The sequence below is a fragment of the Malaclemys terrapin genome, chromosome 1 (genome assembly GCF_027887155.1).
Source record: "Malaclemys terrapin pileata isolate rMalTer1 chromosome 1, rMalTer1.hap1, whole genome shotgun sequence".
Classification (NCBI taxonomy): Eukaryota; Metazoa; Chordata; order Testudines; family Emydidae; genus Malaclemys; species Malaclemys terrapin.
Genome location: NC_071505.1, coordinates 190,979,023 through 191,006,220, shown reverse-complemented (window position 1 = coordinate 191,006,220; position 27,198 = coordinate 190,979,023).

Genomic DNA, 27,198 nt, shown 5'->3' with positions numbered 1-27,198 from the left:
AATGATGTGCACCTGCTTGAGGGGAAATTACAGTTTTAAACAAATATTCAAAGACAACAAAGATCTCATAAGTAATTCTTCATCTATACGTAATTCTCCTCTTTTCAGACATTTTGTCTGTTCTGATTCTCTTCTTGTTTTCAAGATCTCCAGGTCTGTGTTTATGTGTGTGGAGACTGAAAGGTTAGGGCTAAACCAGGACTTAAACTAAAACAGCATGTGTTAAGTATGAACCACATTGCATCAAATTCTATCAAAAATGTTTAGCTCCTACTGCAGTTTAGTCATGCATACTTGTCTGGCATGAAAACTATGCAAGGCATTTGTGGAGTTTTTTTAAATCCTGGACCTAACTGAACCTTGACTGTCTTCCCACTCATCTGCCCTCTCTGAAAAATATTGAATGTCTTGGGCTGATCAAAAGATTGTTCCAGTTTCTTCAGCCTGCCAGAGCAGCTGTGGAAATCTTGTTCTAACTTCCAGCTGGATACCCCTCCCTGCTATATCATAGATCCATCTTCTCTAGAGTTGCTTTGAACTAAGAGCTAAACATCCCACTTGTTATCTACTCAGTGCCTTGCTTTAATGTGTTTATGCCACCTTCTGCCCTGCAATAACCCCTCCTTTTTTAAAAAAAAATGGACTTGTTTTCATTCTTTAATAGAAATATGGATACACAGAAAAAAATCCTCTTCCCACCCCAAAAATAAACTAGTACATATCATTAAGCTATTGGAGCACTTTCTGTGCTATTACAAGTTGTTGTCCATATGCCTTCAACCACCCGAAGAGTAACCGATAGACATCCAGGGCAGGATTTTCAAAAATGCCTAGGTGCCATATCAGCATAAATGCTACTGACTTCCAATGGGACTTGTGCTCCTAAGGCACTTTTGAAATTCCCACTGGCACACTCTATTGCCATGTATTGCCTAATCAACATCTCTTCTAAACGGCTAAAATGGCTAATGGCTAAAATGGACCAGAATTAGGCCCAGAGCAGTGATACCAGTTGCAAAAAGAAGGGGGGGAAAATGAGTTTTAAAGGTGGCCTACAAAAGATTTTTTTTAAAATTGGGGCTTTGTGATGTTTGCTTGTGACATATAAAGAAAGTTTTTTTTTTTTAAAGGGGAAACATTAGGGACATCAAGATGGGCATCCACTGTTTCTTTCCCAGAGGATTATCTCTGGGGTGTCATCTGTTTGTGAGCAGCCTAATAGGAGGTTTGGAGAAGGCATTATCTGATGATCCCAGAAACGGTGTGTGTGCCTGCAGAGGCAATAAGGAGAATAGTGGATGGTGTTGAACCAAAGAAGGGAAGATCTCTTGATGTGCTTCACCCAAATCCCCAGTAAAGGGGGACTCAAGTCATCAAAACAGAGCAACTTGTTCTCCATACCATGTGGCCTCAGAAAATCATGCTCACTATGGAAGAAAAAGAAGCACTATGAATTTTCCACTCTGTGTATTCATTGCAGTGTCTTCTTTCACATAGCTCAGTTTCTAAAAACCATTCAGCATCACTGACAGCAATTGTTAGGTTCCAGACCACTTGTGCTTTGTTGTTGTGATGACCAAAGCACCATGCTCAGCCAAATTACAGCAGTTTAACTCTTATGATCTTACCCAGTTGGATATCTGGATGCACACTGCACTTCAAATCAATGGAGCCCTTAAAAAGCTTAGCCACACAGCTCCTTCGATCAGAACTGTCAATTTCATGCTGTCATAAACTGTAGGACTGCTAAGAGGACAGCTGTAACACTCACCCCGTTATCTAATCCCTCACACGAGCCACTGTGCATATGAGCCACAAGTTAATACACAGCAGAGAAGTCATGGCAGCTTGGCTTTTTATTCACAAGGAAAAACAATCCCTATTGGCAGCTGAATAGACAGCCCCTCGGGGGACCAATTATTCCATTTTGTGCTGTACAAACTGCAGCAGTCTGCTGCCAGCTCCCTAGGGAGTAACTCTGCCGGGCTTCACTAACGGGGCCCAGCCTGCTACTCAAGACATAAGTTGTGGCTCGTGTCAAAACTGCTGCTAATGACACAATTAACTAACTGGGAGCTACTGAGAAGCTCTTAATTAGGTAAACACTGTTCTGTGAAAAATGATTGCCCAGTTTTAAGCATCTTGGTTCATGTCAGACTGCTAGAAGGTGAAGCCTCTGCATGAAAATGAAATATCTTCCTTAAGGTCTAATTTAGGTGCTAAAACCCTAACTATGTGCGAAATTGTTTTAGTGTAAAATCAAAAGGCAATATTAGAAACCTCAGAACATATCACTGAGACACTCTGTCAGCATTTAAAATATTGTTTTAGTACAAAAAAGGGGAGTATTTACTAAACTACAGTAGCAGATAATCCAGCTAGAAGTCTTAGAAACAAAAAACACAGGAATAATTACGAGTATTTATTTATTTTACATTTGATAATGGACTGGGTGCAGTACACTGCACAAAAATAAATACAATCCTGGGCCCAAAAGGTTTGCAGTCTAAATGATAAACTTCATAGATACGTAGTCATGAGTTTTAAAAAAGAAGGATCACCATCTTTCTTTTTCTCTCATGCAGTTTGTAATTTAACCCTTCAGTTAAAAGAAATTCCACACAGTTTCTGACTGATAAATCTAGGCTGAGATTTTCATAGAAGCCTAAGGGAGTTAGGTGCCCAGACCCCACAGAAATTCAGTGCATTAGGCTTTGGGCCCCTAATTCACTTAGGTTCCTTTGAAAATAGTCATAGAGTTTAAGGCCAGAAGGAACCACCAATCTTTGAGGTTGACGTCCTGTATATCAGGTCTCCTACGCCAACAAGCACCCGCACACTAAACCCAACAACAGAAATAAGACTAAAGTATTACAGCCTACAGGTGACTAGACTATTATGTGACTTATATGTGCCACAGGCAGAAAATAGGAGGGACCAAGGTGCCCAGTGCTTGAGACCCCCACAATGGCAGGGAAATGATTAAATAAGATATACTCAGAATATCCTAGCAACTCACCTGCACCCACATGCGGCAGAGGAAGGTGTAAACCCCCTAAGGTCATTGCCAATCTGACCTGGGGGGAAATTCCTTTCCAGCCACACACATGGTGGGTGATCAGTTAGACCCTGAGCATGTAAGCAAGAACCAGCCAGCCAAGCACCTGATTGAGAGTGAGAATGCTTGATGCCTGCTCAGAGCCCTGGCCCTTCCCTTTCAGTGTCCCATCTCCAGCCATGACCAACCCCAGTACTTTGGAGGAAGGAAATTTAAAGAAACCACCCAGAAAATTTTGTGGGGGATGGAAGGTGGAAAGGGAGAAATCCCTTCCTGACCCCTGCAGGTGGCCAGCTGAAAGCCTAAAGCATGAACTTTAAGACATAAACCAGAATTGAGCCTCAGGGCTGTGGACCCCTGCCCCCTACCAGTACAAGCAACCCCCTCAGACAATTGCACACACAAACTTGTCCAGCTCTCTCTTAAATTGATTAAGTTGTTTGTCCCTACAACTCCTGTTGGGAGTCTGTTCCAAAATCTCACCACTCTGATGGATAGAAACCTTCTAACTCCCAGCCAGAATTTGTTCATGTCCAGTTTATATCCATTTGTTCTTGTGCCAACATTGTCCATTAGCTTAAATAGCTCTTCACCCTCTCTGTTATTTACCCCCCTAGTGGATTTAGAGGACAATCATATCCCCTTCTAGCCTTCTTGCTAGCCTATCCAAACCAAGGTCTTCCAGTTTCCTCTCATAAGATAGGCCCTCCATTTCCCTGAATAGCCTAGCAGCTCTTCTCTACACCTATTCCAGTTTAAATTCATCTTTCTTGAACATGGTTGTCCAGAACTGTACACAGCATTCCAACTATGGTCTTACCAGTGCCTTGTACAATGGCATTTATACTTCACTATCTCTACTGGAAATGTCTCACCTGAAACATCCTAGAATCGCATTTGCCTTTTTTCACAGATGCATCACACTGGTGGCTCATAGTCATCCTGTGATGAACCCACACACCCAGGTCTCTCTCCTCCTCTGCTGCTCCCAACTGACGAGCCTCAAGCTTGTAGCAGAAATTCATATTATTAGACCAGGGGTCAGCAACTTTCGGCACGTGGACCATCAGGGTAATCTGCTGGTGGGCCATGAGACATTTTGTTTACATTGACTGTCCACAGGTCCTCCCCTTCCCCCCCCCCCCCCCGCAGCTCCCAATGGCTGCGGTTCGCCGTTCCTGCCATTGGTTCGTTGTTGGCCCCACTTCCTGCAGCTCTCATTGGTCGGGAACAGCAAACCACGGCCACTGGGAGCTGCGGGGGGGGGGGGGGGGGGGGCGTGCCTGTGGATGGTCAATGTAAACAAAACGTCTTGTGGCCCACCAGCAGGTTACCATGATGGTCCACATGCCGAAGGTTGCTGACCCCTGTATTAGACCCTGAGTGCATGACATTTGAATTTCATCCCATTTCTGTCAACTGCTGTCTTCCAGGTCATCCAGATATTCCTATATAATATTCACTACTTCTCTGTATGGACAATGTCTCCCAACTTTGTATCATCAGCAAATTTCATTATCACACTTCTGCTTTTTGTGGCAAGGTCATTAATAAAAATATTAAATAAGACCGGACCCAAGACTGACCCTTGAGGAACTCCATTAGTAACCTCCCTTCAATCTGATAATTCAGCTTTCAGCACAACCCACAGCCTTGTCCCCTTATCCACCAGTTCCTTATCCACCTTACATTTTTTGTACTGATCCCCATCTCCCCTAATTTAACTGATAATTTCCCATGTGGTAGTGTGTCAAAAGCTTTACCGAAGCCCAAATATATTAGATCTATTGCATTTCCCTTATCTAAAAAATCAAGTTATTTTCTCAAAGAAGGAAATCAGGTTAGTCTGGTGATCTACCTTTGGTAAACCCATGTTGCATTACACTCCCTTTGCCATTTACCTCTATGAATTTAATTATTCTTTTCTTCACAATTTGTTCTAAAGCCTTGCATAATGCTGAGGTCAGACTAAAAGGTCTGTAATGGCCCAGATAAAATCCAATTTCTAATCTTATTTCTCTAGGTACTTACAGGGAGGGCCCATCACTGTACTGTCTGAGTGTGGTTTTTGCCACTTGATGTCTGTGGCGCTCCAAGCTATGAAACACTAAGTGATCTGGAGGATAGAGTGATATCACACAGTAACAGGTATAAATGAAGTAATTGGATATGAATATCCAAGCTAGAGACAAAGGCATATCGGAGCACAACAAAAAGCTCCACAACATAGCTCTATTTTAAAAGATACTGTCAAAAGAGCCCTAATAATGATGACCACAATTATTTGTTAGGGCTTCGCTTATCAATATTTTATGCAGTGGTTAGAGGGGGCAATTTAAGGGTCCCAAGGTTCATCTTCCTATCACTCTTCATCCACATGCTTTGCAGCTACTTGTCTGGTCACATTTTATTCTCATTAAGCACTTACACAGCAGAAAACTCATTTACTGGAATTTGGTTGCTCTACAGAGCATTGAATTTGGAACTTTGTATATAACCTACTTTATTTGTAACTGAGTTCAGAGAAAAAGCTGTAAACATTCTCTGATCAAGCCTCTAACATACTTCGTCATTTGAGAGTTTTTTAAGAATTTGTCAATTTCCATATTTCAAAATGGACTAAGAATGTGCTGGTTGTCTCTGGGTCCATATTAGGCTTATGTTCGGATTGAAGGTCAAATCAGCACTAGTGTTTGGGTTCAGATTTGATAGTGCCAAAATCTCAAACAGTTCTCCAACGATTTAAGACATAAGAATTGCTGCACTGGATCAGACTTGAGGTTCATCTAGTGCACCATCCTGTCTCTAACTGTGGCCAGCAGCAGATAATACAGAGGTTTATTGAATAATCTGTTCATAAGGGATTTTTTCCCAATCCATACCGGTCAGTCACTGCTTGTGTCTGAAGTATGTGAATTTTGTATGCCGTCTTATAGATATACACACACCAATAGACAATCTAAGGTAACCAATGTTCTTTTTATCTCTATAAAAGCCTAATCCTGTTAGAAGATCCTTTTAGAATCTTCCTGGCCCCAATGTTATCTTGTGGCAATGAGTTCCACAGGTTAATTGTGCATTTTGTATCTGCATGCTCTTGTCTTGGAAATTATTTCCTTTTATCAGTTTTTAACATATCTCTGTTTCATTGCATGTCTACTGGATTTTGCATTAGAGGGTAAACAGGGGCACCGGTTTACATTCTTTATATATTTTTGTTATTCTTCAGCCCTCTAAAATGTGCCCTCTTACACATTGCTTTTTAATTTATCAATTTTCCCCAACACCTTCTTTTCTGACATCTCCATCTCTGACCATACCCCATCTTCAACCTGAAAAGAGTAGGTCCAGGGTAGTATCTCCCCAACAAGTTCTGTAGTGAAGACATATGCAAACAAACCATTTCTACAAAACCTTTATTCTCATTAGTTGCTCCCTTTATTGGTAGTCAAGCAGACCCACTAGTTTTCTCATAGGCTTCAAAATTTTAATGTATCTAAAGAATTTCCTGCTGTTTGTTTTTTGTCTTTGCGTTTTGCTCTTGTAATCCCTTGTTGGTCCTCTAAGTTGTTTTACATTTTATCTTCCCTCACTTATGCTCTCTTCTTTTAACTTCCCTAGAGTCAGCTTTCCTTTTTCTGAAGCATGTCTACTTGGTTTGAACAATCTCTTGAACTCTGCCATTTAACCATGCAGTGGTTTTTTTTTTTTTTGGTCTTACTGCTTCCTTTTTAGTTTAGGAGTATGCATACCTTCCGTGGCCCTGTTGTGGGACATGTAAGTAGCCTCCATGCTGAGTCTAAGGATTTTCATTTCCTCATTTTTTACTTTAGCTTCCTCTTTTTAAAAAAAAAAAAATCACCCTTTCTAAAGCTCACTGTCACTGTGCTAGTTTTGGGGTATGATTCCCCCCCTAAATCTGTTGAACTTTATGATCACTATTTAGTGGCTTAGCTACAGTTTCTTCTCAAACCAACTCTTTTTTGTCTTACTTAGGACTAAGTTGGGAATAGCCCCTTCTCTTTTGTGGTCTAGAACTAGCTGGTCCAAGTAACACCTGTTAGGGTTAGAGGTGAGAAATTGCTTCTCCAAACCATATTCCTCTGTGACAATGGAGCCAATAATATGTGAGTAGTTGGAGACACCCATTGTTACTGTTTTATTAGGCTCAGTTGCCTCTCTAATATTCTTTAATAGTGCGCACTCTCTAGCCCAGATAGTCACATAATTGAATGCAATGGAGCTGTGTCCATTTATACCATCGGAGTGTCTGGTCCTTAATTTATTAGTACAGTTAACATTAAATCAATGCCATAAAATAATAAATAGCTGGAATTAAAGTGAGTCCCTCCCCCCAAAATTGGTCAAACATAGGCTTTCAGAGAATTATTCTATATAGAGAGGAGCTGATTGAAGATTTCCCCCAAAACCTTGCTCCTCCCTCTCCCCTCATGGAAATGCCATTTTGACCAAAACAAAAATTTTTTTTAATTGAAATTTCAAAATGAAAAATGTTCTTTTGGTGAGGAACCAAACAGTTTCTCTACCCTTTTTATTCTCTAACTTGTTCTCCAGGCCCATTTCTTTGGGGGGGGGGGGAGAAGGGGAGTGAGAATAAGTGCTCTTACACACACACCCCCAATCAAAATTGATTTGACATTTTTCATTTTAAGAAAAGTGGCAAATTAAGGGAAATTTGTAATGAAAGTAAGCAGTTTCATTTCTTCTGGATTTCTCAGTGACGTATGCTTAGCTTATATAGTTAATATTAATTCAGAGCAAGACCTAAATAGAACTTTCCCCAGGTCCTACATGCTGCACACTGACCACTCGTGGTGCAGCTGGAGCTTGTATTCCTGATTCCAAGTGGCTTCCCTCCTCTTCCACAGAGTTCTGAGGCCACGCCACAACCCACAGGTTTCCTAAATGCTTCCTCGGATGCTTCAGCAGAGAGAGTCTCCGGTACAGAAGCTGACTTAATTGTAAGCCAATCATAAGCATACAGAGACTTGTCAATGACAATATAATGTAGCCAGACATATAACTGCTGAGAGACTTGATAAATGCTCCTTTACAGACAACAGCAGAGTGTATTACTTACACCTCAGAAGCTTAGTCTGGAAACTCTTTTAAATAAGTGGGTGAGTGATCATCATTACTGATTGCTAGATTTTGCAACACAAAATAGTTTTAAACAAAGCCATTCACATAGGCCCTGATTCAGCAAAACACATAAGAACTTGTTTAAGTACTTTACTGAATCAAAGCCATAGAAAGCAGTGAATTACTTTTGCTCCTCTCCAACTACCTCAGGCAGCCTTTTGGAAATCCTAATCCAAAAAATTCCCTCTATAGGAATTTTCTTCTGGTCTTCAAATGCAGGCTATGCCTTCTGATTGGTTTTGGATGAGTCTGAACAACTGTTCCAATGGCAACAGTCTCTCTTTGTCTCTAATGCTAAAGGAGCATTTATGTCATGATTTCTATCCAGGCTATGGTAACTTTACCAAAACAGTGACAGTTTGAAAGTTTCTTTCATATTTTTGGAGTGCTTAGCCCTCCCTCCTCTCTTCTTTACAAATATCACAACCATTAGCTCCACTATGGGTCTGAAACCAAAACCGCAATTACAGTGTTTATTTTTAGGAGACTGGCTTGTCACCAATTTAGAGAAGACGTGGTTAAGCCAACAGCCGCTCACTTTTGCTGCATGCAACTTTGTTTCACAGTTGTAAAAAAAATTCTATTACCAGAAAAAAAGAATGTTTCTGTTCTAGAAGCATAGCTAATTGATACTTCAAGAGAACAATTCAGGTTCTGTGTTTGAACACATTAAGTCTTTCTCCAGTCTATTATTGTGCTAAGTAAAAGAAGAATCTTTTCTTCCTTAAAAAAACAGAAAGAGCCTCATATAACCCACCCCTGCAAACACCACCCTGTTCTCAACAGAAGCCAAGGAATGATTGGGTATAGGAAACAGAGCTACCTATTGCTCTGAGAGGTAGTCCTCCTTGAGCACAGTTGATGCTCATATGAATAGCAGCATGGATTACATTGTTGCCAGCCATGCTGTACTGGTTCTGAGAGCAGAGAACTTTAGTCTCCAATCTGTCACTTTTTAAAATTATTTAGGATTTGGAAAAGTTACACTGATGTCTGACGAGATGGCTCTGGGCACTTCTTCCAGCAGCTGGGGGCTGCTTTACAATCTACTAATCCAGTGTCTTTGTACTGATTAGATTCAGTCATTTTCAAAAGGTCACAGGAGGCCTGATTGTTCACTGTTCTATATCTGGTGCAGTCATTGACTCCTGTGCAAAGCGACTACAAAACTGCATCATTCTGAGTTGGCTGCACTTTACACTCATTTTGCTCAGGGGAACATAAGAACGTAAGAACGGCTGTACTGGGTCAGACCAAAGGTCCATCTAGCCCGGTATCCTGATTACTGACAGTGGCCAATGCCAGGTGCCCCAGAGGGAGTGAACCCAACAGGCAATGATCAAGTGATCTCTCTCCTGCCATCCATCTCCACTCTCTGACAAAGAGAGGCTAGGGACACCCTCCCTTACCCATCCTGGCTAATATCCATTAACGGACTTAACCTCCATGAATTTATCCAGTTCTCTTTTAAACGCTGTTATAGTCCTAGCCTTCACAACCTCCTCAGGCAAGGAGTTCCACAAGTTGACTGTGTGCTGCATGAAGAAGAACTTCCTTTTATTTGTTTTAAACCTGCTGCCCATTAATTTCATTTGGTGGCCCCTAGTTCTTGTATTATGGAAACAAGTAAATAACTTTTCCTTATTGACTTTCTCTACATCACTCATGATTTTATATACATCTATCACAGGGATTGGCAACCTATGGCACGCATGCCAAATATGGCCCACGAGCCGATTCTGAGTGGCATGCTGCCTACCCGGTGAGAGGAGGAGCAGGGGTGGAGGGGCTGGAAAGCGCCATGCTGGGGGAAGAAGCAGGGGAGGAGGGAAACTTGGCTGTGGCAGGACCAAGCTTCTGCCTCCTGCCCCGGCAGGGGAGAGCGGTGTGGGGGGGTCCTGGCCCCCCGCCTCACTCAGCCCCCCCGCCCACCGCTCTCCCCTGCCGGGGCAAGAGGCAGAAGCTTGGTCCTGCCGCAGCCAAGTTTCCCTCCTCCCCCGCTTCTTCCCACAGCTTGGTGCATTCCGGCCCCTCCTCCTCCCTCTCCCTGCCCGCGATGGCCCTTGCGAGGGGGAGGGGAGCGGAGCAGAGCCAAGTGGCAACATGCACACAGCTCCGTAGAGGAGGCAGAGAGAGGTAGGGACAGGCCTGGGGGAAGGGGGTGGAATAGGGCATATCCCTCCCAGCCCCCTGCCATGAGCCGTGGGGGTTCTGGGAGCACCCCCACGAGCCGAGCACCCCAGCCTTCTGCCCTGACCTCCCCCCAACACCCAGCCTTCTGCCCTGCACCTCCACACACCCCCAGCCCTCTGCCCTGACCTCGAGTCACCCCAACACCCAGCCTTCTGCCCTGCACCTCCACACACACCCCAGCCCTCTGCCCTGACCTCAGGTCACCCTGCTCAGCCCACTGCAGGCCCAGGTGAACAGAACCCCAGGCTGGAAGTGGGCTGAGCAGGCCGGCAGTGTAAGATCAGCATTTTAATTTAATATTAAATGAAGCTTCTTAAACATTTTGAAACATTGTTTACTTTACATACAACAATAGTTTAGTTATATAATATAGACTTATAGAGAGAGACCTTCTAAAAAACGTTAACATGTATTACCGGCACGCGAAACCTTAAATTAAAGAGAATAAATGAAGACTCAGCCCACCACTTCTGAAAGGTTGCCTATCCCTGATCTATCATGTCCCCCTTTAGGGTACGTCTATACTTACCCGCTGGTTCGGCGGCAAGCAATCGATCTTCTGGGATCGATTTATCGCGTCTAGACAAGACGCAATAAATCAATCCCGGAAGTGCTTGCCATTGACGCTGGTAATCCTGCTCCGCGAGAGGAGTAGGCGGAGTCGATGGGGGAGCCTGCCTGCCACGTGTGGACCCGCAGTAAGTACCTTTACGTTCGAACTAAGAACTTCGACTTCAGCTACGTTATTCACATAGCTGAAGTTGCGTATCTTAGTTCAAACTGGGGGCTTAGTGTGGACCAGCCCTTAGTCTCCTCTTTTCCAAGCTGAAAAGTCCTAGCTTCTTTAATCTCTCCTCATATGGGAGCTGTTCCAAACCCCTAATAATTTTAGTTGCCCTTCTCTGAACCTTTTCTAATGCCAGTATATCTTTTTTGAGATGAGACCACATCTGTACACAGTATTCAAGATGTTGGTATACCATGGATTTATACAAGGGCAATAAGATACTTTCTGTCTTATTATAGATGACTAAGGAGCAAGACCATGAATAATCCAGCTTCTTGTGAAAGGACAGTATTTTAATCGAGTTGTTGTACCTTGTATGCTCCAAAATATGTGGTGTTACAAATGTTTTTTTGTATGACTTTCACTTCTCTAGCAAAGTGTTTCTTTACAGTATTTTGGTCATTTTGATTGTATCTTGACAAACAAATAGCATGTGAAAATGGAATAGCAGGTAAGAATAGCATCTTTCTGTTGTAGAAGAAAACAATATTGCAGTGTGTTCTTCTCATAACCATAAAAGTGTATAAATTAGCCTTATTACTACACATACTGTATCTTTTCATATAGTGTGAGGCAATGTGGGATAATGTTTAGAGCAGAGCCCTGGAAGTAAGAGAGCCTATATGCTATTCTCAGCTCTACACCCAACCTGTTATATAACCTTGGGCAATTAATTTAGGGACTGATTTTTTTTTCAAAGATAAGTGAACACAGCTGTGTGTACCCAATTTGTGTCCAGGTAACTACCATCACAAATGAGCATGAGTATTTGGCCATGTTAGTGGGTAAATATGTATAAAGGATCTGATTCGAGTGTTCATACACAGGTGAAGAGGAGAGAGCAAACAGGGAGTTCCAGGGGATTTATGGAAACAGCAAAGGCAAATACAAGGTAGGTGGTAGGAGGAGAGTGAATGGCTAAAAGCATAGGGTTGGTTGACCTATACAGAGTTTGTTCTGGAGCTGTGAGCACTGAGAGTGCAAATGAAGGGGGATGAGGTGACCCAGCCAAGAAAATATAATATTCAGGACCCAGAAAATTACTTCACTGAACAGAAGACAACAATTAGCAGGGAGTTTGCTGGAGGGGAATAATCCAGGAATGAAAGAGTACTCATTAGGATTAGATAACAGGCAAGAAAAATGTAATAGAAACCAAACAAGAAAAAATGAGAGAATTAAGTTACCAGGACAGACCCTATAAAAGGATCCATGGAAATTCATCTCCATTTGGACAAAAGAGAGCAAGGATTAAGTAATTCACTGGGCTGGTGAATCATTTGTAGTGAATAATTTATTTTCTTTCTGCTTGCAAGTGGTCGGCAAGCAGGTTATGTAGTCTTTATTTGAGGTAGTCTTTGACAATTATGTGTGAAATGTGTATTAAGAATGCTTGGTGCAGATTGTTAACATGCACTTCATTTTGAGAATTCAATATCAGAGCTATGTTAATTTCAATTAGATATGTAGGTAGCTAATGATTGCTTCACTTTCCTGCCTGGATGAGCATAATTCTTAGAATCAGGTTCCAGTGTCAATACTTACATTTATGAGTTTAAAGTTTTGTTTTCCATGTGTATATTTTCCAACGTTTGCCTAAAATGTCCTCATTTCACAAATGTTCCTGATAGTAAGCTTGCTCACTGGAAGGTTTGCAGAAAGCAAATGTAAAAGAGTTGAGACTGTAAACCAGTGGGTCTCAAATTTTTTTACTGGTGACCCCTTTCACACAGCAAGCTTCTGAGTGTGATTCCTCCTGCCCCCTCCAATAAATTAAACACACTTTTTTATATATTTAACACCATTATAAATGCTGGAGGCAAGCAGGGTTTGGGGTGGAGGTTGACAGCTTGTGACCCCCCCCCATGTAATAGCCTCGCAACCCCCTGAGGGGTCCCAACCCCCAGTTTGAGAACCCCTACTGTAAACTACTTGGGGTGGGAGCATCTTCTTTTGTTTGACCACTCATTAGCACATTGTGGGTGCTGTTGGAATCCATAAGTGCCGTGAACACAGCCAAAGAAAACTAACGTTTTAATTTAATAAAAAAAAATTGTTCCCCCAATAGTAGTGTTTAAACAATCAGAGGGGAAAAACCCCCGAAGGAGTAGGGAATAAGAGTGAGCAACTAACAGACATATCCTTATCTAAGACACTGATCTCAGTCAGTAGTCTAGACTAGTCAGTATTTGGGAGATGTCCAAAGGAAAACAAGGTGCTGCAAGAATTGATGTTACTGACTGAGATCCAGATTCAGCAAAACACTTCAGTATGAGCTTACTGTTAAACACATGAGTAGTCCCATTTGAAGTTAATGGTGCAACTCATTGACTTAAATGGGATAACTTGTCTGCTTAAAGTTAAGCATGGGCTTAAATTTTGCTGAATGGAGACCTTAGGGATAAGTTGATTTAATTTAAGGACCACCTGTAAAAGGGTGGAAATCTTTAGAAAAGATAGGGGAAGAAATACATGAACCAATGCTGCTTGCCATTCATCAAAGGTTTCCTGTTCTCTTGCTGTTTTTATAAGGGTCTCTTCAGCCAGGGAGAAACTGACTAGCTAAAGCCCCAGGGAGAGCTCAGTGGTTTGAACATTAGCCTGCTAAACCCAGGATTGTGAGTTTGATTCTTGAGGGGGCCATTTAGGGATCGGAGGGGAACAAAACTGTCAGGGATAGTATTTGGTCCTGCTAGTGTAGGCAGGGGACTGGACTCAATGACTTTTCAAGGTCCCTTCCAGTTCTATGAGATAGGTTATCTCCATTTATTATTAATATTGATTATTATCCTGCAAATCTGATCAAGGTATGTGCAGACCTCTGTGCCTTTGTGGAGCCCCATTTACATCAGTGGGACTCTGCGTGGGAACAGTAGTCTGCCTATAAGGTTTCAGTCCTGCATTTGGATCCAGTCTGACTATACAAGGGAGCAGTGACAGTGACTATACAAAAGTTCTGTCAAATTCACAAAGTTAACCCCCCAAAAAATAACAACAACCTTTAATCTCTTTCTTTTAGAGTAATCTTGGGGGATGTATACTTGAAGTAGGCACAAAAGTTTTAGACACAAATATGATTTTTCAAGTTAACTGTGTCTCTTTAAGGAATCACAATTAGAATTTAAAGCTAAAATCTTCCCCAGAAATATTTAATTTCGCACCCTACCACTATTTTTCCTTTTAATATAAAAACTATCTGATTAAATGTTTTAGCCTTAAAAATAGCCTCATATACATCCTAATAAATACAAGCTACTTGACTTTTATAAAATATTGAGTATGAACAATGGTATAATAGAAGCCTATTTAATAATTTGCAATAAACATTATTTTAATAGCCACATGTTTATTAATTGCAATAGCTGTCTTTCCACTAAAATGAAACACATGAGCCCATAATTCAACACATTAACTATTTTTTTCAGTATTCTATTCTTTGCAATGGACTTTGAAGCACCTACAATTGGAGCAGTGGGAATTCTTCTGGACAATCTTACAAACTTTAGATACAGCACAGTTAATTACAGGCAGCACGTTCAGTATTTCTTTCTCCTGCCAAATGTCTTGTGCATTCAAACAAGGAGAACTATTTTTCCTCTGTGCTTACTAATGCTGCAAATATTGTACAGTGCTAGTTTGTCTTCCTCAACCTAGACCAGGGGTCGGCAACCTTTCAGAGGTGGTGTGCCGAGTCTTCATTTATTCACTCTAATTTAAGGTTTCGCGTGCCAGTAATACATTTTAACATTTTTTAGAAGGTCTCTCTCTAAAAGTCTATAATATATAACTAAACTATTGTTCTATGTAAAGTAAATAAGGATTTTTAAATGTTTAAGAATCTTCATTTAAAATTAAATTAAAATGCAGAGCCCCCCGGACCAGTGGCCAGGACCCCGGGCAGCGAGAGTGCCACTGAAAATCAGCTCATGTGCCGCCTTTGGCACACATGCCAGAGGTTGTCTACCTCTGATCTAGACATTATTTCTTGTGTTTAATGCTGATTTTTCTCCTGTTATCCAGTTAGGACTGGATTAGAGCTGTAGGGGACCTTTATACGTTCAGAGCTCCCTGAAAAACAACAAGGAGTCTGGTGGCACCTTAAAGACTAACAGATGTCTTTAAGGTGCCACCAGACTCCTTGCTGTTTTTGTAGATACAGACTAACATGGCTACCCCCTGATACAGAGCTCCCTGAATATTTCAATGTAAGTTGCAGTGTCTGAGGCAACTACTATGTTAAACAATTTCCCTACACCAGGGGATCCCTGGCCTTAGCCCCAGCAACATTTTAGAGAACCCAACACTGGTACCAACAGCCGTGGGAATTGTGCAGGGGCACCTGAGCACAGAATTGGGGCCCATCAATATTATTTCTTGTGTAGTTCCATAAAGCATTGTTGGCACATTGAAGACGTGAGACGGTCTGATTAACGAGTGGTGTTACACTGGCATAAAACTGAAGTAACACAGTGGGGAATCAGGCCCTCACAACGTGTCCCAAGATAGACTGTACATTTTTTGTTGTTTTTTTGCCTATTGTTTGGAAATATGCCGGTAAATCCAAACGTTTGTTACAGCTGCAGCGGCCACTTTTGAAAACGTTGATATAGTGGCTAGGCTAAGTACTGCACTGTGACTCGGAGCCTGAGTTCTATTCCCAGCTCTGCCATTAACCTGCGGGGTGGCCTTGGGCAAGTTACTTCACTTCTTGGTGCCTCCATTTCTCCACCTGTAAAATGAGGATAATGATACTGGCCTCCTTTTGTAAATCTACTTTGCGATCTACTGATGAAAAGTGCTATACAAGTGCTAGGTATTAATTTAATCCATGCCTGTTTCTCCACCTGTAAACCAGGAATTATAACATCTTTGGGTGTTACACCCTTTCCCCGCCACCTTCATCTGTCCTGTCTATTTAGATTATAAAATCTTTGGGCAGGGACTACCTACTATTCTCTTAGTACAGTACCTAACGCAAAGGGGCCCTGATTTTAGCTGGTCCATAGCCATGAGCATAACGAATATAACTAACAATAATCCTGCCTCACAAAATTGCTGTGAGACTAATTTCATTAGCTCTTGGAGAGCTTCAGAAGAAAGACACAATTGAAATGTGAAGCATTATTACAAATGATCTGTTCCTATTTGTAATGGTGATGTAAGTTACCTGCTGATCTTGTCTATATTCTGCTAAGGACATGAGACAAATGTTGTTCTAACCATTGTGTACCTCATCCTTTTTCCTTTTATTTTAAACTAGTATTAGCAGAACAGCTACTGTTAGTCCAAAATGTTAACAGCTGTGTTAAGTGGCAGCCAACCCAGTTTCCTGTTACTTGTGGTGAGGTAGCCAGATGCAGACAATGTCTATATAAAGACATCTTTTTTTTTTTTTCATAGGTATGTGGGGGGAAATAAAGCCTTTTACATTTGAGTTCAGTTTCTAAAACTAGTCAGAAAATAGTGTGGCTGCTAGGAGCAAGTTCCTCCATATTAACACCCCAAGAGTAGTTTGAATGGGAAAGGACAATGATGAGACTCATTAGAAGTCAGTCTCTAATAATTTTTCTCCTTTTCAGCTGGCAGAGCACACTGACTTTGGCTTTTTATTTTTCAGTATAGTGAGAGAATACACAACTTTTTTGTTTTTTGCAAAAATAGGCATTTCATATCTGGCTGAAAGACTCCCAAAGCATTGTGCAATCTGTAGCAGAATCATGCCCTTACCAAAGACAACCTCCACAAAGTGGGCCTCTGAGGCGGGGGCAGTATCTTATTGCTTCTCCAAAAAGGGGTAGCATTTGCTCCAACTTAACATTTGCTACAGACTGCAATGCATGCGTGCCTGGGGCAGGGAAGCAGGAGCAGAAGCATGACCTCCACCCAAAGCTAGCCTACCACATTCTTCTAGGTCATGAGCCTTCAACCTAAGGGTCAGCATCTGGACTCAGGGCCTGCAGCAAAGCTACCCTCTGGGCAACTTAACAAGTGCAGCTGGCTTTGTACTAGGCTGCCTGATTGGCTGAAGTGCCTGACTGTCTGTCAAGCCCAGCCCCAGCAGCGGTAGTACTTCAGTAGCTGCTCAAAGCATTCACCCAAGGCTATGATAGCACCTGCCTGGGACCCAGCCCTGCCTTGCCTCACTCCAGGAAACCTAGTTCTGATCCTCAGCTCTGGCATCTGAATCAGGTTCTGCCCTGGGCTCTGATTCCTGGCTCCTGACTCCAGCTCTGACCAGTAGGCATGACTACCCATATCCCAGCCACTGAGAGTCGGGGTTGGGAATACTCTGCTCTTCCTGTTTTTTGCTAAATGGATGGGGGGATGACTCTTGGCTAGATCCCAGCAAGGTGGAAGGGAGATCATGGCCTGGTACAGAAAAGGAAGTCGTGAAATCAGAAAGATTGAAAACCCACAGTCATGGACAAACTATTAGGGAAATTAGCTAGTGGGGCTCCGTCCGGGGAGGTGTTGAGTACTCTGGCTCAGTCCATCAAAGCACTTTAAACCATTTTTAACTTTAAGCAACACCCATTGACGTTGATTGAGACCAGTCAGATGCTTAAAACTAATTCTTTTCTTTTTACTAGGATTGAGCCAAAGTGATCAGCACCTTCCAGGATCGAGCCCTAGGTCTTCAGTTCTGCAAAGCACTTAAATGCTTTGAACAGGCTTGGGGCTTAACTGGGGCCTAGAACACTGAGAGGATCTCCTGCCTGCTGGTGTACAGCTGTGGTACAGAGAATCCCTGTATCTTCTTCCATCCATTGCACCTGTGCCGCATAAGGCAGGATTTGGCTTTGTGTGCATCTATAAATCCCTTTAGCCACTACTGAACTGCAACTGCCCTGAAACTGGAACGTTAGAGCTTTTTAACAGTGCATGGCAATGCTGCACAGCAGTTTGTCAGGGGGCGCAGAAGGATAGCAATACAAATGAAAACAGGGAGACTTCAATGGGCAGATGGTAATAATTTCACACAATGGAACATTTCTGTGGCTTAATCCTCCCTACTGTTGTGAGAAGTACCATGGGATCTTTAATTACACATGATCAGGACCTCTAGTCTATGTCTCCTCTGAACAACTTGCAACACAGAGCCCCCTAACACCATGCTGGGGGATTTGATTTAGTAATCACTCCAAGGGAAGAGCATGCTGTCTACTGAATCACTAACAGTATCTACAGCACCTGGGTTTTCCTTGGCAATCACCCATCCAAGTACTGACCAAACCGGAGGCTGTTAAACAATTTCCCACCATCTGGGGAGGAAAACGGTCAAATGTGCAATATTGCACAATCATTCAAAATCACTGACCTAAGAGTGATTCCTTAAAGAAAATCTCACTACTCCTAGAAGCTGGGGTAAGACAAACTCCTTAGAGAGAAGAGTACTGTTTTATTCACACAAAGGAAAACACTTGTACCTCCTCCTTTCCTCTAAACTCAGACTTTGTTACTGACAATTTCCCCAGAGCAGCAGAAAATGTAATGCAGTCAGCCGCTACTCCAAACATATGATGCAAACAGACCATATTTCAAACAGACCTTTATAACCTCTTGTTGCTGTGCTTCAAAAAATCCAAAAAGCTAATGCACAACAATCTAGTACAAGGAAATTGTGTCTTGGAGCTCTTGTGGCACCACAGTCCCTTGAAGGAACTAAATAGCTTGTGTTACATGGTTCCTTATTTTTTGTTTTATTAAGGGTCTTACACACCACTCTTTACCTTCATGTTATGGGTTTGCTGTATGAAAAATAGTTTTCCTAAGAACCAGGGTGTTAAAACAGTAACCAAGGATAGTGAAAGGCACCGCACCAAATGACACTGGCATGTAGCCGTCCACCTCAGTTACGATTTCACACTTTGGTCACCCGTGGAGCAGTCAAAAGCTTGATATGCCCAATTTAGGAAAGAGTGGAGACAAGAGAGGGACCAAGTCTCTAAAATAGGGTTTCTGTTTTGTTTTCTTAATTAAACTGGGTTTGACAAACTTGTGCCTGTCTTATATGGACTTTGGGATGTGCCTGCATATGAATTTTTAGTCATGTTGTAACATGTTAACATCCTGTAAAGTCTAGTATGACCGGATACACGTGTGTGTCCTGAAACCAGCATTTGTGCAAAGTCTCCACTAGAATTTACTATCCTGTTTAACAAAAAAAAAAAAAAAAAAAATTCCAGTGTAGCCTTAAAAAGGTTCAGCTTTTTCTCTAATGTGTTGTATTGTGTGGAAGGGGCTGAAGAGTCTATTTCTAGGCAGGTAAATCAGACACCTGTCTTTACAGAAAGTGTGTACTGTACTTCCCGTAATCATAATAGAGTGAAGCCGTTGGCTGATTCCTACTATTTTTGACATGCAGCTGTTGAGTTGAAACATCTGATAGTTTCTCTTCTCCAGGCCACCACGGTGCACTGTCACTAAACAGGCTTTGGTTTCCGCTCTTACAAGGAGTGGGCAGGTAAGTGAGGCTAAAATGCCTACAAGAAACCTGCAGCTTCCACAGGAGATCTTCAAAGGGCAATGGGGTGCCTAATTATCATTGTGCTCCTCTAAATCTCTCTCCTTCCCACAAGTCTTTTTATTCATTTTTCTCAGGGGTGGGCAAACTTTTTGGCCTGAGGGCCACATCTGGGTATGGAAATTGTATGGCAGGCCATGAATGCTCACAAAATTGGGGGTTGGGGTGCAGGAGGGGGTGAGGGCTCTGGCTGGGGGTGTGGGCTGTGGGGTGGGGCTGAGGATGAGGAGTTGGGGGTGCAGAAGGGTGCTCTGGGCTGGGACTTCAGAGGGCGGGAGGGGGTTCGGGGTTGGAGTGCAGGATGGGGTCCGGGATGCAGACTCTGGGTGGTGCTTACCTCAAGCAGCTCCTAGAAGCAGCGGCATGTCCCCACTCCAGCTCCTACACAGACACGCAGCCAGGCAGCTTTGTGTGCTGCCCCGTCCACAGGTGCCACCCATGTAGCTCCCATTGGCCGTGGTTCTCAACCAATGGGGGCAGCGCTTGGGGCAGGGCAGCATGCAGAGCCCCCTGGCTGCCCCTATGTGTAGGAGCCAGATGGGGGACAAGCCACTGCTTCCAGGAGCCACGCAAGTCCCCGCTCCCCAGCTGGAGCGCCAGAGCAGGGCACGCTCCGGACACCGCTGCCTGGCGGGAGCTTGAGGGCCAGATTAAAACTTCTGGAGGACCGGATGCGGCCCCCGGGCCAGAGTTTTCCCACCCCTGATTTATCTCCTCAAAACCAACGTTTTGGCTCCATCCAGCTGTATGCTGGCCTTGCTATGTAACCACATAATCTTACCAAGGTTGCCCGCATTCTTCCTTTCCATACCCCTTGTTTTGTCTGCCCATGTCTGAACATACTTTTAAAGTCTCTTGGCACAAGAATGTTGTCTTTTGTTTTGCCTTGGTAAGTGTTCAACACAATTAGTAATTGGTCCAGAAATAGCTGCACCTCATGAATAGGACTCAAACATTCAATTAACATCACTTTAAGGCACAGCTGAAAGGCAAGCTATCATCTACAACTATCAATACACTCCCCAATGCTCATGTTAGCATATTCACTTATTCTGGGCATATTGTGCTTTAGAAAATCATGTTCAAATGGTGTGGTGTAGCAGGAATTGAGAATATCTGACATACAAGGAGAGCCAGGTTCTGTATTTGCATGCATTGTCTTTCTGCCAGCCTAGTTTGTTTGTATTTTGAGGCATACGCTTTACTACCATGTGTTTTCCTACCTCAGTTCCTACAGTGTCTGTCTCTGTCAGCATCTTCAGTTTCTCTTCTAAGGAGCAAATCAAAAGCTGCGTTCTGTTCATTTTTAGTGTATTTTGTTGGAAAAGCAACTGGTGAGTTACTAACATTAAACATCTTGCAGTTGTCCACTAACACCTATTGCACAGTCTCGGGTAAAAGGGCTCAGTGAAAAAAGAATCCAATACTGTTGCCAATTCTGGCACAAGAACACTGTTTTCATTAATTTCCCAGCTTATTTCCACATCAGAGGGCAGTGGCTTTGACTTCCTTCATCTGGGTTGAATCTTTAGGTGCCTGTTTGCATGTCTGCTGAGTGTCATAATCTAGTCGGAGAACACACTTGTGTCCTTACTAATCATAGAACTGGAAGGGACTTCGAGAGGTCAGCTAGTCCAGTCACCTGCATTCAAGGCAGGAGTAAATATTATCTAGACCAGTGGTTCTCAAAGCCGGTCTGCCGCTTGTTCAGGGAAAGCCCCTGGCGGGTCAGGCCGGTTAGTTTACTGGCTGTGTCTGCAGGTTCGGCCGATCGCAGCTCCCACTGGCTGCGGTTCGCCGCTCCTGGCTAATGGGGGATGCAGGAAGGGTCGCCAGCACATCCCGCGCAGCTTTCCCCAGCCCCCATTGGCCTGGAGCTGTGAACTGCGGCCAATGGGAGCTGCGATCGGCCAAACCTGCGGACACGGCAGGTAAACAAACCGTCCTGGCCCGCCGGGGGCTTTCCCTGAACAAGCGGTGGACCAGCTTTGGGAACCACGGATCTAGACCATCCCTGAGAGGTGTTTGTCCAACTTGCTCTTAAAAATCCCCAATGACAGAGATTCCACAACCTCCCTAGGCAATTTATTCCAGTGCTTAACTACTCTGACAGTTAGGAAGTTTTTCCTAATGTCCAACCTAAACTGTCCTTGCTGCAATTTAAGCCCGATGCTTTTTGTCCTATCCTTAGAGGTTAAGAAGAACAATTTTTCTCCCTTCTCCTTGTAACAACCTTTTATGTACTTGAAAATGTTATGGCCAGCTGGAAGATTTGTAAAATGGAAATAATTTCAGGCAACTCCCTCTGGTCCTCCTCTGTGCTCAGAGAGAGGTCCTCTTTTTTTTTTTTTTTTTTTTTTCTTTTGTCACAGAAGAATCTGAGACTGCACATACTGACCCATGACTCCCATATAATCTTTCTAGTTTAGCAAGAGAGCTGTTCAAAAAAGTTTGTATATTCCATGTTAACAGGCACTTAGATTTGTTTCTTCTACTTTTGAAGCTCTCTTCCAGTGAGCACTTCTTAAACTGGCCGACAAGTTTCTGAGCACTGCCAGTCAGTCAGTCTGTCTGGCATCTTCTTCATGGCAGCTCTCACGTACCACTACAGAGTGTCTCCTGTACATCTTACACTCTCCCTCTGTAAATCACTGCAGCTAATATAAGGTTGGGAATACCATGTGACTTTAGCACTTTCTTTACCCCATCAGCAATATTTTCTGCCAAGTAACATTGAAGCATGGTCTATTGTCCGCTCAAGCACTTGAATGTGCCACACAACACTTATTGCATGGTGCGGTTAGGTAATTCCTATTAGTGTCACTAGTCCATAGTAAGGGCCAAACATGGAACCAGCAGAGTGCCTGTGGCAAACCTGTCATGATTCCTCTGACCTGTCATTAGGAACATTGCTCTATGTGCTTTGTGGGAGAATGTTAGAATGAGGGATGGACAGAAAGTAAGAGGTGGGGGAATAAATCATGAACAAACTAAAAAATGTTTTCTTTTTGGAAAGAAGTGATTTGTTCATCTTTTTGAAAACTTACAAAAATGTGTTGGGTTTTTGTTTGAAAATGTTCAGGGTTTTTGCCTCTCTTTATTTTCAGACTGGAGAACGGGTGCATTGAGTGACAAAGCAACATGCTGATGTCTTCTGTAACAATAACCTCCTATCAAACTCATGAGAAGTAGCTGCCCAGGAACTAGTAACACATGAGACGTGTTTGAAAGTTGCTATATTTTACTGATCGATTAATCATTCTACATATATATGTAATTTGTTTGAAGTTTAAACACTGAGGAAAAGGTTAAATTAATGTTTGCTAGTGCATTTGATTATTTAGACCAGTGAACAAAGGTTTTACTTTTCAAACCTTCAGTACAACCCGAAATACAATAGAGCAATGTACAGTAGTGCACCGGATACTCCTGGGCTTTCTACTGCAAAACCCATAGCTGCACTAGTTGTCTTGAGGCAGCAGCAGTTTGTCTGAGGGTACTCCCTGGACCCTCATCCCCACACACGGTTCCTGTAATGAAATGCAGGGGACAGTTTTCATTCTTAAGGCCTGGCTAGCACATAGTAGGAAATAAAAATAGTATTGGAGCAATTTTGTATAAACACAGTAGTGTAGGAAATTCCCTCCCCACATGGCGATGGTGTGGTTCAATCATGTCTGTTGCTTTGCTCTACAGACAGAAAAGTGTTCTTAACAAAGTAAATCTGAAAAGAATTCTATAGTATCTCTGGACCTTACCCTGCACCATTGAAGCCAAGGAGAGCGCTGTACCTCAATGAACATAGGATCAGCATTGCAGTTCTTTGGCTGCATCTCCCCAGTTTCAGGAAGAGATCCAGACAAATTTTTCTGGACAGCTTCAATAAGTTTCTCCAGCTATGCCTGCAGAATTTGTTGGCTCAATTCACCACTGCATTACTCCAGTTGTGCGCTGGTGTAACTTCATTGAAATCGCTGTTATGTAACTAAGCCCTTGTGAAATAAGTGGAATTATAACTGGAGCAGTGTAGTGGTCTGTCAAGCCTAGTATGTCCCTTGAACCCAGGGGTTTGCACAATCCTGGGTCCGAAGCACACAGCCTGTAAACAAGCATTGTGTTTAGCCATATGTGCATGGATATGTGGAATGGAATCCTCAACCTCCACCTGCTGTGGTCATAGGTTGCTACTCCTACATGTTGGTTTATGGGTCAATATCTACCCAATATCCATTAACTGTATCCATGCACCATGAGAAATGTCAGCCCTTAGCATTAAAACTGTGACCAAATAAGTTGACATTGTTTGCTTTTGTTTCGCTTTCTAATATTCCTCACATTTGTAACCAAAACATTCATAAAAACATTTTTGGAGGTGTCTTCTTATAGTCTACCACATTTTCCTGCAGATTATTAACTGATCCTGTTTCAAGAAAAATATTATTTTTGTTTTGGCCTTGTGTAATTTTTTGTTATGTTTTGTGCTATAAAAAGCTGTAGCTCCTGGGGAAGCCCATCACACCTTGTTCTGTTTTCCAACAGTGGAGCTCTGCGAGAACTGGCCATTAAGGCATCGGTGTGTTGGTGGAGTCAGAGATCTAAAGCCCCTGCTTCCACTCTTTCATTCATTGTAGGGCTGCTGTGTGGACATGTTTTTATCCCTGCACAGTGTTACATGCTCAGATCTTGCTGCCGCACTTATTAGAGTAGCTGTAATTTATGGTGGCATGAGGAAGCTCAATGAAATCACAGCTCAGTCCCTCAGTGGCATAGAATCTGCATATTGATCCCCTTGTTAAGATAAAACTGGTTTTGTTTGGTCTACATCTTACTGTGTCCCTTTAATAAGAGAAGAAATCCAAGCCAGGCTTTGTCCATCTGAAATTATTGCTGGTTTCTTTTTCAACAAGGGGAGAGACTGGTTGCTAAAGGAATAAAAAAGATACAGTGTATTCTCTTTGGGCTATCCCATGTCTAACAGAGGCAAACCGTCTCTGCCTCCACCAGATCTAATCCCCTTTGTCTGGATAGTTTATTAGTTGAAGTTTAAATCCTGTGATGGAACCTTTACTTTATCATGTGTTTGCTTTTATTGGTGATGTCACCCCTCCACCTCCACATAATGAGTCATATAAAACAGCCAAACATTGGTGGAATATTGCTCTTTGCCAAAAATTCCATCCTCTAACACTTGCCTTATTACCTGATGAAATCAGAATATAACTTTTATTCTACTAGAAATCCCTAAACCATAAATGATCTCAGCAAGAGTATACAATTGTCTCCTAATTTAAGAGACCATATGCAACAGGAATCAAAAATAAAGGGAGGGGTGGTTTTGGTTTTGCAATGAAACTAATGACAAGTGAACGATTTGAAAATCATTTTCCTTCTAAACTTATCCATATGCCATGCAACATGAGGATCTTGCCACAAAAATATCAGATGTGCAAGCTCTGTTATAAACTGAAAAGAATTGTATGAGGCATCATTATTACTGGTGACATCATTATGAAAAGTCAGCACTTGGCATTTGGGACCCTGAGAAAGAAAGTAGAGGAGGAAATGGAAAAAATTAAGAATCAAGTCAGACAGATGGAGAGACCAAAGAAGCTGAGCAACCCCCTGCAGGACACATGACTAAGCTCTCCATTCCAAATAAAACAATTCCATTTTGGGATAGCACCAGGTTTTCATTTAACCTTTCTAAACTTTTCAGCATGCTCTAGGCTCCTTGCTAAGATGTGGCTACTGTCTGTATGTGTTTGAGGCTACACAGGCCTCGACGTGGCCACCTTAACTGTATGTCAGAAAATCCCCTATGGCTTTGGGTTGATGGACTTGCTCCTGAGCCACTAAGGTATTTAATGATTTGAATATAAACTCTGGCCCTTAGAGTAGGCACACAAATCCTACATGTTGACATGAGCGTTAACCTGTAGGATCTGGACCTCCTAATTAAGTTGCTCCATTTTGAAGGGTGGCCCTGCCAGTCTATACACCAAAAATGTACAAATGTGGGATTTTCAGCACTGTCCTAACTCTGCTTCTGTTGAAGTCCATGATAAAAGTTTCATTGACCACAATGGGAGGAGAGTTCAGCCAACTAACCTTTTCAAAAAGATTTGGGAAAAGTGACTCTAACATGCAAATGTAGATATAGCAAAATTGCTCAACAGGACTTGCCCATTGCAAATGGCTCTTAGACTGAAATTTTAAATAAACCATTCAAATTAAAAATGAAAGAAGGGAGAACTACAACTCCTCCCCACGTTTTGTATTCCCTGGTTCACTGCAAGCATTTTGTGCACTTCAAGTGGTGCGAAGTAGTCACGTTCTGGCTGGAGGTGACCAGTGGAGAATACTTCTTGGGTAGGGGAACTCTCTACTGGTATGAGGCTGGAGGCAGCAGGAAAGGAGTGTGGTGGAGCAAAACTCCACTATCCTGTCTTCTACATAGGACCCTTACGCTAGTGGCATAAGTTAGAGCAGATCCTCAGCTGCTCTAAACCAAGCTGGGGCTCGTCAGCATAGGATCAAGGAGCCTGATCACCTCCCCTCACTCCTTTTCCTTCATTCAGCTGCAGAGGAAAATCTACCTCTCAAATATTTTTGATCCTTCCCCATTCTCTCCTTACTGATCTGCATGTTATTTTTCTCACGTTTTTTGTTTTGTTCCAAACTAGAATTTGGAGGGACAGACTGAGATTCACTTGATAGTAAGAAACCAAATTTATGATGGTGACTGAGTCTGAAAGCCTTATTAGTCTGTGGGGAAGGATAGGCCTTATGGGTAAAGGCCCAGTCTATTTTCTCTGTAGTTCCTGGTAAAACTCCCATTAACTTCGGTGGAAGCAGGATTCAGTCCCCGAGTCTAAGGAATTTAAAAAAACAACACCACCTTTTTGCTTTAGCTATTTTGGACTGACTTGTTAACTATCATTCGGGGGGAGGGTGGGGGTTTCCTTAGCTGCAGGAAGCTGAGGAGGCTTTTTTTTTTTTTTGTCTCTGGAAAATTCTGAGTAGAGGAGCTAGTCAGAGCAGATGAATTACAGTAGTCAACCAGAACCAAGAAATTTGCATATTAACAGAATGGCTATTTCTCTGTAACCCCACAATTGCACTTTGGCTAAAAATTGTTGTCAGCTAATCAAAGTACAAGATACTGTACCATTACGGAGAGAAATAGCTGTAGAATGATTATGCAAATCAGACACCAAGAATCAAATCTGGAGCAAGGAGCTGGAAACGGACAGTTATGCTTCAGTAACTTTGCCGCAGCCCTGATTGGCTGAGATAATTCTGTTTTACTATGACCTGCAGTTGTATGTGTAAGAAAAGAGAGAAAATGTAGTGGGGAGGAGCAGCAAGGGGTAAGGCCTGACTATTGTTCCTCAGCTGAAGAGACTGAGGGGCATGAGTCCCTGTCACTAAAGTAAATATTTTTTGAATGGTGGGCTAGGGAGGCTCAAGAGG